The sequence below is a fragment of the Myotis nattereri genome (assembly GCF_964212035.1).
Source record: "Myotis nattereri genome assembly, chromosome: 11".
NCBI lineage: Eukaryota > Metazoa > Chordata > Mammalia > Chiroptera > Vespertilionidae > Myotis > Myotis nattereri.
The window spans coordinates 47989240-48001043 of NC_138086.1; positions in this window are offsets into that span (position 1 = coordinate 47989240).

Genomic DNA, 11804 nt, shown 5'->3' on the forward strand with positions numbered 1-11804 from the left:
ACAGGCACACAGCCTGCACGTGGGCACAAGTCCTGGGAGGTCAGAAGAGTGGGCAGCGTGTACTGCTTTGAACGTCCACCTTCCTCACCACAGCCATGCCTCATAGATGTCCTTGGCCACGCTTTTAAACAATCCGGTTTCCTTAAGGCCCATGAAAAACCAGCAAGCAAGTAAAGGCTCTGCGACCGCCATCAGCAGGCCCCCAGATAGATGGCTGGAGAATGTAGCCAGCAAGAATGCTTGCAAAGAACGTCATCTCTAGGAAACTTCAAGCAGGTAGGTACAGAATGCAAGAATGACCCTTTGTGTGGATTGCACTGTGCAAAGGTGATGCCAGGGCTGGTAAAGGACATGTGTGACAGAGCACAAGGGGCACCATGAGATAAGTAAGTGACAACCTCCCAAGTTCTGACCTTGCAGCTGAAACAGCAACTCAAGGACACAGAGAGCCCTTCTGTGCAGTCATTTTTTATTTTATGATTATATTATTTTCTGGGATCCTGCCAAGTGTAGATCAAGCATGATAAACCTGCTCTGAGAGGGAGCTACAGGTAGGGCAGAAATGACTATGACCTAGCGTCTTAGTGGATCTGAAAGAGAAAGCTATGTCAACATTCGTAGAGTGAAAAGGGAAGGAAGGGGAGGGGGAGAGTGAGCCAGGACAAGGAAACATGAGACGCCTTGAGATACAGTCTGACTGAAAACACATCCCCGGAGCTTTGAGATCTGATACTCTGAGAGCGAGGCCTTGAACAGCTCATTTTTGAGAGCAGAACAGGCACGTGAACACTACCCTCACCCTCTGCAGAACACAGTGGAGCCTCAGTTTCACCAAATATAAAATGTGAGCAAAGTGCAAGTGGGGTCATAATAGCAACTACCAGGGGGGAAAGAATCAACATTATTAACCTTACAATATAATTCATCATAGAATCCTAGTCAATAGCCACATACCCCAATTCAGTGATAAATGATTAAATTCACAAACACTGGAATTATATAGAACTTGTCAGGAGGCAAAGAAAAGCCTCTAAAATCTGATATAGCCACTGCAGTTTGGGGGATAAATACACATTTCCGATTTCAATTCAAGTCCCCAGCCTACCATGATTCCTAGAGAAAGTATCTTAAATTGGAATTGGGGTGATAGATGGCACATAGTACCCTAAAAAGCTCTAGGCTGAAGGAGTTATGTGGTTGCTGTGTACTCTGAGAGCTGAAAGGACTCGGGTAAGATTGGGCAGGTAGCTGATGCTGACCAGTATTCCTGAGGTTATATGCACTCATTGTACTTCCACAGTGTCTGACTGTTGCTGCCTCTGCCAACTTAGCCTCATATCCTAGTATTAAACACCCTTCCTGCCCTACATTGTAAGGACTAGACACTGGGTACAGAAGCAAATGTGAAGAAGACATAATCCTTCCCTCAGAGAATCACAAGTCGGTCATTCAGGTCTTCATTGAATGTCACCATATCAGAGAAGTCTCCTGCCCTCACGCCATTCACCCACCCCTTCATGATTTTATCCTACCCTCATCATCATTGCCTGGCATACATTAGTGTATTTGTCACCTGCCACTCCCATTAGAATAGAAGGGATTGCATCTCTGTTGGCCCATTGTCTATCCCAGTGCCTGCAGCATTGCGAGGTACTCAATAAAAATGTGTTCAATGTATGCACTGAAAACATGAACTCCTAAGCTTAGGACACCAAGGTCTGTAAGGACTGAGGAAGGTTATCCCACAGAGGCCAAGGGGTAGAAGTTTGAAGCCATTGTGATTATTTGGTTTCACTCACAATGTTCAGGTATATTCTGAATTTTCTACATGAAGGTATTAAACCAGAGCAGTTTTCTTCCCCAATGCCTTATTCCAGCCACCAGTTCCTGAGAAAAATATCTCTGATTTCTTCTGCAACACTGACAAGAAAAGCGGATGAATAAGAACTAGCAGGAGATTTTGGAGCGCTTCTAATGGTATGAGTACAACAGATGCGCAAACCTTGCTGAAGCAAGTCCATTATACACAGGCTGGGAACCCTTGTGTATTAGTTTTCTATTGCTGCTGTAACAAACTCAGTGTTTTAAACAATATAAAGTTAGTATCTTATAATTTTATAGTTCAGAAGTCTGAAATGGGTAAAATCACGGCATTAGCAGGGCTGTGTTGCTTTCTGGAGGCTCGTGGAGAGAATCTATTTCCTTGCTCAATTCAGCTTTGAGAAGCCACCACATTCCTTGGCTCATGGCCCTCCTACTCCATCTTCAAAGCCAGCAACAATGGGTCCAATTGTTCTCATATCGCAAGGCTCTGATCTGCTCTTCTGCCTTACTCTTTCACATTTAGGGACCCTTGTGACTACAGCAGGCTCACCCAGATCATCCGGATAACCTTCTGATGGTAAGGTCAGTTGACCAGTATATTTATTTCCTAGAGCTGCCATTCCAATGTGCCACAAACTGGGTGGCTTAAACAACAGAAACTTATTTTCTCACAATTCTAGAGGCTAAAACAGCGATTTGCAACAGGAGTGCCTCAAAAATTTTCAAAACATGCAATACCTGGCTGTTTAGTCAGGGGCACTGACCCCTTTTCCCTTAGCATGTCAAATGGAAAAATGACAACAGCAAACACAACAACAGCAGACCAGTGTCAATGCCATGCCTTGAGCCATAAATATAGACGTCATGTAATAGAGTTGCATCTTATTCGTCACGTTGAATAATAAAGTTGCATCTGATTGATTAATTCGGTACCAGAAATCCTTATATACAATTATAGTCACCTAATTTTTTAAAAAGTTACTTTGGAGCAAAAAGGGTAGCTAATTACTATTACTATTATTATTATTTTTGTAAGTCAATCAAAATTTTACCTATTTTTTGTCATATCAACAAAAATATATTTTTTGGTGTGCTGCAGAATTTTAGTGATCGGTTTATGTGTGCCGTGAGATGAAAAAGGTTGAAAATCGCTGGGCTAAAGCCTGAGATCAAGGCGTTGGCAGGTGAGCTCCTCTGCTGCCCCTCTGCTTGGTTTGTAGACGGCTGCCTTCTGCCCGTGTCTTCCCATGTTCTTTCTTGTGTGCATATCTGTGTTGTAATCTTCTCTTCCACTAAAGACACCAGTCATATTGGATTAGGGCCCTCCCCTCTTAATGACCTTATTTCAACTTAATTACTTCTTTAAAAACCCTATGTCCAAACGTAGTCGCATTCTGAGGTCCTCAGGGTTAGTATTTCAACTTATAAATTTTGAGGGGGACACAATTCAGCCCATAACAATTAGCAAGTGTCATTCCATCTGCTACCTCAATTTCCTTTTGCCACACAATGTAACATATTCACGGATTCTGGGGATCAAGACAAGAACACCTTCAAGGAGCCATTATTCCGCCTACCTACAACGCTTGTCCTGAAAATATTATCGCTGGAATAGCAAATCTTAGAGAAATAATTGTTCTTAGAGTAGAATATTTGGTACCTTTAACTATAGTCCCATATGATCCCAGTAAAGCAAAACTGTCTGGTCAGAGGAATTACGACAAAGGTCTTAAGAGTTTGAGCTCAATTTATATGGCTCAGAACCAGAGTCCCCATGGCCTTGTGCCTTGCGCCAAGCCCAGGGATGTTTATGAATCCGGCTGATGGGCCCAGCATCACCACTCAAAGCAGCGGCAAATCAAGCTGAGTCCACCCTGCCCCCTCAGTGCACCCAGGAGGAACACATTGGAACAGGCAGGTGCTTTAGCAGGCCAGGGTCTGACCAGAAGGAGGAGCAGCAGCCAGTGATGTATACAGTCAGCTCTGTGGCCCTGGCCATCTGTAGCATGAAGCACTTCTTTCAGGGTAGCAGTTTCTTTTGCAAGAATTCCCCAAACTCTTGATTGAGAGTTCCATATGCTTTAAGAAATTAGATGCTCTGTAAAACCATCTTATCCAAACTGGTTTAGTGAGATAAAAAAACAAACAGAAAGAACAACAATAATAAAAACTCTATTTAAGTATTATTTCTCTCTTTTGCACTCTTCTTTACAGCTAATCAAGTTATAGAAGAAAAAAAAAAAAGAATTAGTTGTGTTAGGTAAATTCTAGCACTGGTCCTTATTACTATTTCCCCATCAATAAGTCTCTCTGTTTGTCTAACCAGCTTCAGTTAGCATAGAGAGTTAGAAATCTGACAGGCCTTTATTTGAGTCCCAGCTCTGCCACTTAGGCTGTGTAACCTTTGGTCAGTTGTTAACCTCTCTGAGCCTCAGTCTCCTGACCTGCAAAACAGAGATAAAAAATACCCATTTTGCAAGGTTACTACGCTATTGAAGTGAATGTACAGAAATCATTTGGTACTTAAGAATATGTAATAATAATAATACTGGAATGGGAGGTTCAAAACAGCTGTCCTCTGAGAGACCTTCAAGCTCTAGTATTCTGATTCTATTCTAGAGTTATTCCTTCTAGTATTGTCTTCTTCAGAGAAGACTGGTTATGTAAATTTACCAACTCAGGATCTTCCAAAGGTAGGAAATCTGGGAGGTGGGGGAAGAAAGGGAGGTAGATCAATTTAGAAGAATTGGAAAAAATCTATTTTCAAAGCTAGAACTTTAAACTTCAACAAGGCAGAGAGCACAAAAGCACTTGAGTATTTAAAGAACAACCTATTAGTGTTCGCTCTGGGTTTCCAATTTGAGGACACTGGAAAGGACTTCATGTCTGAACTAGTATATCAGTTGGACACAATCACAGTTCCAGCCCCAGGGCCAGCAGCCTTGGCAGTGCTTTATCTTATGTCCTGCTGCTCCTGCCCGAATCCATTAGGGATCCACTGCTAGAAACAGAGGCTGGTCCATTTAACCTCCAGACACTCTTGTTGGGGACTGAGCTAATTCACTCTAGGTATAATGCAGCAAAGAAGATCTTTAAACATCAAAGTTTAAAATTAAAATGGAATTCTCCACTCCGGAATTCAATGTCTTCACTACTTAATAATGAAGAGGCTCAATCAAGTACTAGCGTTCTATTTTCTTGCCCTGATTCATGTAAACAGCCAGCCAGTCCACCAGCCAGCCAACCTCAGAAGCCATTTACTTTGGTGAGGATAGGGAGAGTGGTATGTATTAAGGACAGTGATAGCCCCTGTACTTAAGTTGCAAACTGCCCTTCAAAAGGGGAGCTGACCTCTTCTTGATCCAATCACCCATTGTGGCAGGATTCATAGGTGAGATAGGTGACTGCCTACTCTGTGTGGCAAAACAACAAAAGGTACCTGATCTCCCTCAATGTGTGTGTCATGAAGTGTGACAGCCAATTTCCTCTAACGCCCCTGGTTAAAAGTAGATGGAACAGAAGTTGTGGAGAGAAAACATCTCTCCAGACATTGCCTTCTAATACTGTAGCCTTGAGCCCATTATGGCTACTTGACAGGTGGCTCATGTGAATTGAAGTGTACTGAAAATATAAAATGCATGTTGGGTTACAAAGATTTTCATATGGAAAGCAGATGTAAAATATCTCATTAAGCAATTTTTATATTTATGACATGTTGAAATAGCAATATTTTAGACATATTGGGTTAAATAAATATTCATAAAATTAATTTCATATGTGTACTTTAACATTTATGTGACTAGTAGAAAATTTAAATTACTTAGTGGCTCAACGTATATTGCCATTGTATAGCACTGATCTAAAGCTAGAGTCATTTGTACCCGTGTGTGTGTGTGTAGGATCCTATGGTGGAGGATTTGATGTAGCAAAGGAAGAGATTGATGAAGGAGATGGGAGTGAGTCAAGAAGACATTTTTGCCTTATATTTCCCCATTTTTTTACTCAAATTGCACCATGAGGTAGAAGCTAAGAAAAATTCTGCAATGTTAAGGTACTGGCCAGAGTTCCCAGAAAATTCTAGAAATCTTCAGCATATATGACTTCACATGAGGCTAGAGTGTGATAAATTGGGTAAGAGGGGCAAAATGATGTAGCAGGCTGAGGAATCAGATAAGATTCTATTACTCCACTCTACTCCTCAAAATTACATTACACAATGAGTGTACTTGCTCATTGGTGAAGAAAGTTAAGAAAAGCTAAAATGAGTCCCATGGTGGGTTAAACAAAAATGAGCTTTCATGATAATTATTTATCTAGGAATAGGATTTTAATTTTATTGCACAAGGGATCATTTTTTGAAAATTATGAGTAGATTATATAGAATTTGACAATGCAGATGGCAATAAAGAAGAAAATTAAAAAGCATCCATTATTCCCTTCATGCAGTGTAACTACTTTAAATATTTTAAAGTAATTTTCTTCTAGTTCTTTTCTCTGAATGCATGAGTGTGTGTTATAATTATGTGTTCTGTTACTGAGATAACACAGTTCTTGTATCTTACTATCTCACTTAACAATATGTCATAAGCACTTTATCATGTCATTAAAAATTCTTGAAATACAATTATGAATGGCTACCTAATAGTATATCATAAGAATTTGCTAATACCTTAACCATTCCTAAATGGGTGGGCATTTCAGTCATTTATAATTTTATGTATAAGTAAAATGTGATAAATATCCTTATATATCAAGTTTGTTCTGAGTTTCTAAGGAAAGTGGAAGAAGTTTATAAAAGCCATTATAGAGAATGCAAAGGAAGTCAATAGGAGCTGGTCCTCAGATGCCTTTTTTTATTTTTTTGGAGGGAGTCAGTTGAATCAACTTAATTTTTAAAATTTCTTCATATTCTGAAATTTTATGTGTGAACTAGAATTCCAAAGGCAAATTTTAAGGTACATTAAAATAACTCATAAAATTAACCAATTAAATATTAGACATGCTAAAATCTAGTGTTAAAAACTATTGCCCTAACTGGTTTGGCTCAATGCATAGAGCATCAGCCTGTGGACTGAAGAGTCCCAGGTTTGATTCCAGTCAAGGGCATGTACCTTGGTTGCGGGCACATCCTCAGTGGAGGGGTGTGCAGGAGGCAGCTGATTGATGTTTCTCTCTTATCGATGTTTCTAACTCTCTATCTTTCTCCCATCCTCTCTGTAAAAAATCAATAAAATATATTTTTTTAAAAAACTATAAAGGGTCTGAGGTTTTAGTCTACCCGCAAGCTAACAGGTTTCATGGATGCTGGCAGAGGATGTGAAACACCTGGGTCCGAGACAGCTTAACAAAGCCAGAATATCCATACCCCAGTTCCCACAGGATGACACACAGCGGGCCCAGTGATCACCACAGTGAGTTGCACTATAGGAGAGAAACCCAGAGTTAGGGAACCTGAATCTTTTATAAGGGGCAGTAAGCATGCTGTTCCATGTCCAGGAGCATTCAAAGCTGTTGTTATGCAAATGTCCTAATGAGACAATTTGGAGCAAAGGTCATCAAAGCATCTACCCATAAGATGTGCAAAACTGTGAGAGGCCTGTGGAGAATTATCTTTACTATGAGCATGAAAAGGGTACTGAAGTAGAGTATGTCTGTTTTATTTACAGGACTATTATTTTCTTCAGGACCAACCTGAAGTCTCTCTTTATCAGCCATCATCTACTTTCTTTCCATATTCCTTAGCCACAGAAGTTAATGTCTGCATGTATAAGCTGCAAAGTGTCCTCCGCAGAGACTTACTGGTGGAACTGTGTGCTCCCATCAGGATAGCTGCCATGTCCACTTCCATGAGAGCAAACCATCTTGCTCTGCCAGCAAGACTGCAAATGTTTGTGACACTAAGGGGCCCACTCTCCCCTCTGGGGGGTAGAAAGGAATGACACCCCCCCCCCCCGAACCCTCACATGCTCTCTACAAAAACCTGCTTCCATCAGGATATGGCTGAAATGCCACTGATCACCAGAAACAATCTAAGAAGAGGTTTCACCAAAAACAAGATTTTGTTCTCCCAAGGAAAAGTCTTCATAACGTTGGCATGAATAAGTTATGAAAAGCCTTCACCACTGAGAGAGACATACTCATCATTCATGTAAAACAGATTTGTTTATTCTGTAAAGATTCATTTCAGTTGATTAATTATCAGTATCTGCTGATGGTGGGGGTAACAAGGCTGCTCTGATGAGAGAATTATTGAAGTACATGCTCAGAATATTTATCACTGAGCACATATTGTATAAACTTAGCATATTTATCATGTTCTTTCAGTAGGGGCTTTTTCTTCCCCAAAATAGATTAAATAGTACTGCCTATGCTATAGGCACTTTCCCCTCCAATACGGTACTTACTGTTTGTAGAGAGAGTGACTGTTTTTATATATAACCCCAATAGCCCCTAATGTAAGTAAGCGTGACCTTGTAAGTGGCTCTTGTGTCTGTCTGAGCGTAGGCAGAGCTACTCCAAAATAGAATACAAATTGGCATCTCTAACCACAGAAAGTTTGATCTTTGGCCAAGCAATTCCCAATAGTACAACTATTGTGTAAAGGAAAGTGCCAATTTGTATAAATTAAAATTAAGCCATTTACATGAAAACTGAAAGTGAAAGTTGACTGAATTTAAATTGAAATATTAAAATCAATATTTTTAAACATAATCTTTATGTAATAATCTTCAAATAAACCTTTTTTCTTCTATTTATTGAACATGACAGAAGAACTACTATTTATTGATTTCCTACTATGTGTCATACACTAACTTAGATGCTACAGGAGTACTTTCTCATTTCATCTTCAATACCCTTGAAGCTGATATTGTCTCTTGACCATATAGCTTAAGAAGAAAGGCATAAAAAGACTCGGTCACTTGGCCAATATCCCTTGGCTTCTAAGTGGCCAAGTTGGGATTTAAATGGCTCTCTGTCTGCTTCCTGAGTCAGGCTCTCAACTATTATGCTGGGTTGCTTTCCCTTCTGGTTTTTAGGCAAAATCATTATACTAGGAGTCAGATGATCTCGGTTGTGATCCCAGCTCCAATAATACTATCTTTGTAACATTTTTACCCTCTCTGGGCCCACGTTTTCCTAAAGATTCATCTCATTCCACCTACCCCCAAAGCTTCCATGTCTGACTCAGATCTTTACCTCTTTCCTTGTTTCTCCTCCTGAGCTTCAGGCTCAAACTAATTACTTACGTATATGTCCTCTGGGGGTGAACACTTTAATATGTCCAAACTGGACACCATCCCAACCAGCCCCTTTCATATTGATCGCCATCAATCACTTTGTTGCTCAAACCAAGAACATGGGGGTCATCCTTGAATCTTCTCTTTCCCTCGCCTTCCATATCCATTCACTTACTGTAGATTCAAATGCTATAGATTCCCCCATGTAAATGTCTTCTCTTCACCACCACCGCTGTGTGGTGCAAGCTTGAGCACCTGTCCTAAGGAATTCTGATGTAATCTCTTAACTGGTCTCCCTGCCTCCAGCCTCATTCTCTTCCACACCATTCTCCAACCTGTACCCAAAGTGAATCTTAAAAATCCACACTTCACAAGGCCACTCCTTCACTCAGAATCTTTTACTAGCTCCTCCCCATTGTCCTTAAATAAATTCCTTAACATTGTTTATGGGCGGGCGCCAGCCTCATCTTTCACCACTTCCTTCCTGCAACCTCTGCTTTACTCGGGCTGAACTCATTTCGGTTTCTCCCACTCTCTTGCCTTGGTTCTCCTCAAACTTTGTTCATCCCACCATGGAAAAGATGTTCCTTTTTTCTACCCTGTTCTTTTCTTTCTAGATGATTGCCTTCTAATGCCACGTGGAAAGAAGAGAGCAGCGTTTCAGGACCTGGCCCCATCTTGGACCACCCTGTGCTTCTGCTTTCCTATCATGATGGCCATCAATTTGCAGATATTGATAACACCTACTATGCTCAGATAAGTCAAGTCCTTTTCTACTGGACCTTTGAGACATGGAGCTCAGTAGACTTGCTACTGAGCCTCTCAAATATTTGAAAATATAATTGGATTATAACAAACATGGGAAGTAGCTCTAAACATTTAAATAAGCAGTTTTCCCACAGGAAAATTGATCTCTAGTGGATTAGGATGATTGATGATTTGTGGTTGGGCTGTAGTAAGCTCAGCAGTTGCCAGTGGGCCTAAGTCACAAAGGATTCATGATATCAGGTGTTACCATAACCCTGACAGCCATGTGTTTATTAAATTGAAAGCTATTATTTGCTTTATTGCTATTAAGCCTAGAAATTTATCATGCTTCTAAAACTTGTCAAAGACTCTCAGAGGCTTGATGATGCCACATGGAGCTATATGAAACCCCATTGTTTATGGATCACTTTCTCTTCCATTTTCTCCTTCTTGTGACTTTTTTCCATCATTTTTCAGCATCAAAAAAATGCATTCAAAAGATTATAAACAGCAGTTGGTAATCAGGGCATAACAGCTTTCTGTGTATGATACAATCATTAGGTGCACATTAGACATTTGGCATAATAAGAGTACTGTCACTGTAACAGATGTCTGTCAAAGTACCAATGCCTCTGCTTTGAAAATACACAGATCAATTGTGTATCCCCTGTGAATGGGGAACAGCATTACAGTTGCATGGCATTACTCCATGACAAAGTTCAACTGATTTTGCTTATTAAATTCTGAAGGGAGCTACTATACATGCAAATGTGTTAATACCAACTTCTCTATTTAACATCCTTCAAACCTCTTCTTTATTGAAGTTGTGTTCTTGATGCCTTTAAACTAAATTTGAGCATGATTTTGAATAATGTCCATAGCTGGTACTAGAGCATTAGTGAAATTTTATGTTGCTGAATATTGGGCATGATTCTCTACCCCATCTACATTCCTTCCCTTACACACCTGATTTCTGCTCACAGATGGTTTGCCAAAGCTTAGCCTCATGGTCAAATCTATCCAGGAAATATAGCCCTTAATATGGGCAGCCCCATGCCAGGCTCTTACATTAGAAGAGAGATTTCTATCTTATTTAAAAGTAGGATTTTGACTCTCCATTATATGACACCAAACTTTAATCTAAACCACACAGCCTATCAGGGTTGTTGTGAGAAATATTTAAGAAACAATGAAAGCAGATACATAAAATGGACTCTATAACAATGATTTGCCTTTCTTTCTAACTATATCACTCATTTCTGTATTTACCAGAGTAATAATGTACGCAGCTATATGCAAAGAAGGCATTCAAAAAATAGTTATGATGCGTTGAACAGAATTTAGTAACCAGAGATGGAAACACAGTCCAGTCTTCACACACATTTACACGCTTGGCAAAATATATACTATGGTTTATATTTTTAAATGAGGAGGCTGACATGCATTCACATGCCTCGATGGGAAGATCCCCACTGTTAAACAGCTGAATTCTTTTGCAAGCGCCTGAAGTAGGCTTCTGGTACCTTCTGAGAGCCCAGGAACTACATACTGCCTCCTGTGCTCACTGAGGTTCCACGTGGGTCACAGCAGGCAAGCAGGAAGGCAGGCTCCGTGTCACTGTGTTCTCCCAGGGAGGCGGTGCTGTGGTTGACAGCAGCCCCTGGCCACAGCCCATCATACATCACAGGAGTCTTCCAGGGGTCTATCCTTCCAAGCATGACTCCATAGACTACTCTCCTGGAATTTCCCACCTCCCCAAAAGGAAAACAACCCTCTCACCGGTTCCTGGGTAGCTGCCATAGTAAGTGGGAGAGAGATGCCGTATTTACCAGACCCTTCGTTCAGTGGGAAGGTTACAGACGACAGCCCCCATTCCACAGCTCTGGCTTCAGGGCTGCTACCTGATGTCCTTCCCCGCCCCCCGGGGGGGAAACAAAGGAGAGGAGACATGTCTGCTCCCACATCAAACTCACCATTTAAACCCTCAACGAATTA